Below are 4,986 nucleotides of genomic sequence, written 5' to 3' on the forward strand. Positions count from 1 at the left end.
AAACTAAGTTCACCATTAAAAAATAATTATAACAATTTGATGTTGCTTTTGATCTTAAAGACTTTATCTGACTGACTGACTCTTTAAAATCTCCAGCTGAAATCTGTAAGGGAGGCAGTGAAGAAAAGAAATCTGGTGACCAAGCAAATATCTTGGCATCAGCAGGCAGCTGAATCAACCAGAAATCAACTCTGCTAAAGCTAATGAAGCATCTCCCTTGCACTCTTTAGGGGCCTAAAATCAGATTTTAAAGATAACTTGCAGTTCACATTCAAACTGCCCTATAGGTAACAAACTGAAAAACATCCTGCAAACCCAGCTGGGAGTATTTCTGTGTCTCACCAGATGTTCATCTGCCCAAGTACTTGCCCAAGTAAAACATGGCAATGTTCAGGCATGTAAAAATATTCCATTAGTCAATTTAATCCAGCTGTCTTGCAAATTCTCCTTAGTTACAGATATTCCTTTATAAATCCTGTTGGTATCAGCTTGAACACCTGTTTTATCCCAACTGGCAGATTTAATTGGGAGAATTTATAGGATGGTCAGTGCTGGGTCTCACACACAGGCAGCAGCAAGGTAGGGCATTTTTGTCTTAATCCCAAGTTTTTTTCTTGCAGGTCTTCACACAAAATGCCAGGATAAAACTGGTAGAGTTGTTCACAGGAAGAAATTAAATGCAATTTCATTTTCTGTGACCTTTATTTTGTGCCTGTTGGCAGGTCATTGAAGGGTCTGGGAGAGTTTGGCTCATACCAGCTGGGATTTTTAGGGCCACAGTACCAGTGAGAACAGGACACATCCATCCTCCTCCATCACCAGAGTTACTCTAGCTTCAGATCTAAAGCCTCATCTTAGTTATGGTCTCATCTCAGAGTTTTCCTTCATTATCAGCACAGCAGAGCCCAGTTTTCTGTCTGTTTTAAAGTAATCATTTATTTTTTAAATGGTCCTGTAAAGACTACTTAGGCCTGTATGGGATGTATAGTTTGCATGCTGCTCAAAATGTTTTATATTTGGTAAAAGTTAATAACAGCAAAGTGGATTAAAAGCAAAAGCAGCAGGAAAAACAATTCCCTAAGAGTGCTGTTTGTTTCTATAATTCTATAATTCACATCAAGTCTCTTATTAAGTCAAACTGAATTGTATCTGTTTATTAATTTTACATGTGTTGGATCCAACAGTGATTTCAAGTTCTATAGTTAAATTTGTGTTATAAAACTGGGATGTGGGATACCATTAAAACTGACACTAAATTCTTGTCAGCATGACAGAAAATTTAAAATCTTGTCTAATTTTCATCAACATTGTCCTTGCAGTAAATTAGAGTGATGAGGGAAATGCAATCATATGCTTTGATTGCTACAAGGCTCAGAGTACTTTTTTTTCAATTTGTTTTTTTTTAATAGCTGCATTTATGGCTAAAAATGTCAATAAATTGCCTTTTTGCTTACAAAACATATCACAGTTAAAAAGCTTAGAAATTTTTCCCTACTGAAAAATTCTCACTGGCTGTCACAAAGAAATGTTGAAGGCAGGCAGCCAACAAGACTGTTCTAATTCTTTTGTCCCCATTTCTCAAAATATCAAAATGATGTTACGTGCCTTGTTGTCCCAGATTGTCTGTCTGTGGATTGCAGGGCAGAACAGCCCATTTTATGATAACCCAGAAATAAGGAGCTAAACACTCCCCTTGACTGCCATCCCCACGCTCCTGACAGCAGCTGGGTGTGCTGCAGTGACAGGGCCTGGGCTGGATGAGCTCTGGAGGAAATATGGGAAATATGGGAAATATGGGAAATATTTGCTGCACCTTAGATACTCACAGTGCCCCAAGAGTGCTGAGCATCACCCAGCATCATTAAAGATAAAGTGAGCTTATGAACAGAGGCACAGAATTCTCTGGAACCAGATTGGGTTTCCTCAGGGTCTGGCACAGCCCCAGCCAGGTACAACATCATCATGATGTGTTATCTGTGCTCAGCACAGCCTTCACAGCAGTTATCCCTTCTGTCCCAGTGCTAGGGTTGTAAACCAGTGCTGACTGTTTCAAGTGTCTTCTGCACCACAGCACACTCCCCAGCCACCTGCAGTTACTGAAATGCCATATGTATATTATATATATATATATATACACATTTCAATATGTGCATAGCCAGGCCTCAGAACAGGCTGCCCAGGGCAGTGCTGGAGTCCCCATGCCTGGAGGGATTTAAAATCTACGTGGATGTGGCACATGGGCTAATGGTGGGCTTGGCAGTTCTGTGTGAATGCCTGGACTTGCTGATTTCAAAGGGTTTTTTCCAACTTAAATTATTCTGTAAATATAACAATCATATATATTATATTGTATTACACTTTCCTATATATTGCACCCACTTGAAAACAAACAAGGAAGGGCTTTGTGCTGCCAGGTTGGATCCCTGGAACACTTCACACCCTTAAATAATTCAGGGTCTCCACTTTCACATCCTCAGAGACAGGGCTGGGATGTGGGTATCAGTTGCTTCATGTGCTGTGAACAGTGGCAAGGTGGAGTTCTGACTCAGCCACCCATCATGGGGTGAGCATTGAGAAATTTGGGCAATCTGCCCCAAAACAAAAGCCTGCTCCTGTAGGCACAACTCCTCCATGCAAATTAATAACTTGAAGCTTGGTGACCCAGCACTTCTGACTTAAAGTTGATTTTCCCCAGGCATAAAAGCAACGCAGACAGGACAAAGCCTCAGGCTGTGAGGGAAAGCATAACACAGTTATTTCCTGCAATACCCAGAGTCAACGTGCTGCAAATGCCAACATCTGCAAGGCTGGTGACTCTTGTGGAGCATGACCACACATTATGAGTTTGAAGGCTTCCAAAGGGAACAAAAATTGAAGTTAAAGTGCCTTAAAAGTGCCATCAGAACCCCTACATTGCCCATCCCTCCCAGAAGCAAACCCATAAACAAAGATCAATAAACAAACTCATTTTAGAGCAGATTAAATCACTGCAAAGTGTTTTTCAACCAAATTCCCAACCATGTCTTTAAAGCCTTCAAAGGACCCAGTTAATTATTCCCTATCTCCTATTGCCCTTTCTTCCATCAAGTCTCCTTTTAAGTGAGACATCCCTCCCCTTGGCCACAGGGTCTTGGAAGTGGCTCTGGAGATCCCTTTCCTGCCTATCCAAATCTTTTTTATGTTCCTGGGCTGAAAGTGGAGCTTCTTCTACTCTGATTTCTTCCAACACTCATCTGAATGCTCAATTTGCCTGCTGTGAGGAGCCTGCTGATTCCAATCTTCCTTATTCCAGGGACACAGATGCATTTCCCCATCTCTGCTCTGCTGTTCCCCATTGATGTGAAGGGGGTGTCACTTTTCTCACTTCCTACATATTGGAAAACAAATTCCCACGTGCCAGTGGTTGCTGAAGCCCCACAAGTGCTGCAGCTCACTTGATTCCCTGTTATTAATGTGCTCATCAGGGAGGATGCAGCCAGAAGAATGGAAATCAGGCACCTCCCGTGGCTTTCAAGTGAAACATGAATGTAGCACACAGGAAAGCATCCTTCTCCAAGTGCCTCTCTCTGCCTGGCACAGACAACCAGGGAGGGCATGGAAATGGAATCAAATAACTGCATCCAAAGCCAGAGCTGCTTTGATGCATGAAACAAGGCAGAATTTCAAAGACCATTCACACATTTAGTGGCAGGTGTGTGCTGCTGCTGCTGCTTATTAGAAAAGTCCCCAGCTGCTTTCTGTGAATTGAGCTCGGGGAGCCGGCGCGTTCCAGTTCCAATCTACATTCTGGGACAGGTAGCAGAGACCAATTAATCATGAGAACTCCCTTGGATGGTCTCACCTTCTTTTGTCTTTGAACAGCACGAGGGAAAACAAAAATGGGTCATCAGTGCCTTAGCAAGAGGCTACAACACCCTTTCCTTGAGAGATGTTACACTTTCAGCACAGATGTGAGGCGCAGGGAGCAGCAAGGAGCTGCTCAGTGCCAGAGCACTCCATCTGTGGGTGGGCACTGTTTGTCTGCACAGGCAACACCAAAACACTGTTTTATAGCAAGGACATTGCAGAGAAGGGGATTTGGGCAGTCAAGGTGAAGGCCAAATGCCACACAGGATGTGCTTCCAGGCAAGGAGCAACAGGTAGATGAGAAAAGCAGGTTTGTGGGTAAATAAAGCAGACAAAAAAAAAGAAGTAGAAATGGAAGAAAATTGTCCCACAAGGCATAAAACTTCATTATCCTTCACTTGGTTTACACAAAGAGAGTGAGGAGGGGCTGCACACAAAACCAAGGGGGAGGAGAGGCAAAGAAATGACAACTCAAGCTCTGACTTGGCAGAAATCAGCCCAAGCTGTGCAGCTGGAACAGAAGGAAGAGATTCCTTGGGACTGACAGAACAGCAGGATGAAACCTGTGCTACATTTATTAGAGAGAGCAGGAAGAATAGGAAAAGGGAAAAAAAAAAAAAAAAAGAAACCAGACAGCTCTACAAGGATGATTTGAATAATAAAAATAGCAGAAGATAGTTGGCATAGATCACTTAGCAAATTATACCTAAATTGCAGCATGGATTTACCCACAGATCTCCCACTGCCTCGCTGAGGAAGCAACAATAACAGGAAAGGTTTGACAGAGAGAAAATCTGCAGGTATAATTACATGGCCTGCAGGAAACATTGTTATTTATATACATATTTATATCTATATGAATATAAAACCAGCTGGAGATGAAACATCAACAGGGGAGCAACTACCACAATCAAACCCCAGCCAGTGCAATAGCAAAGAACAGGAAAAAATTAAAAGAGATGTTACATCACAGGACAGGAGTAAAGAGTCTTGAATCACAAGGCAGATTCTGCATTATTCCCAGGAAAACAGCTGGGAATGTGTGTGGGCAAGAACCCCAAGAGAGGAGATGTTTTGTGCTTCCCTCCAAACACTTAAAAAGAAAAAAAGAAAATAAAATTAGGTTTTGAGCAGATGGCA

The sequence above is a fragment of the Ammospiza caudacuta genome, chromosome 6 (genome assembly GCF_027887145.1).
Source record: "Ammospiza caudacuta isolate bAmmCau1 chromosome 6, bAmmCau1.pri, whole genome shotgun sequence".
In the NCBI taxonomy this organism is placed as follows: domain Eukaryota; kingdom Metazoa; phylum Chordata; class Aves; order Passeriformes; family Passerellidae; genus Ammospiza; species Ammospiza caudacuta.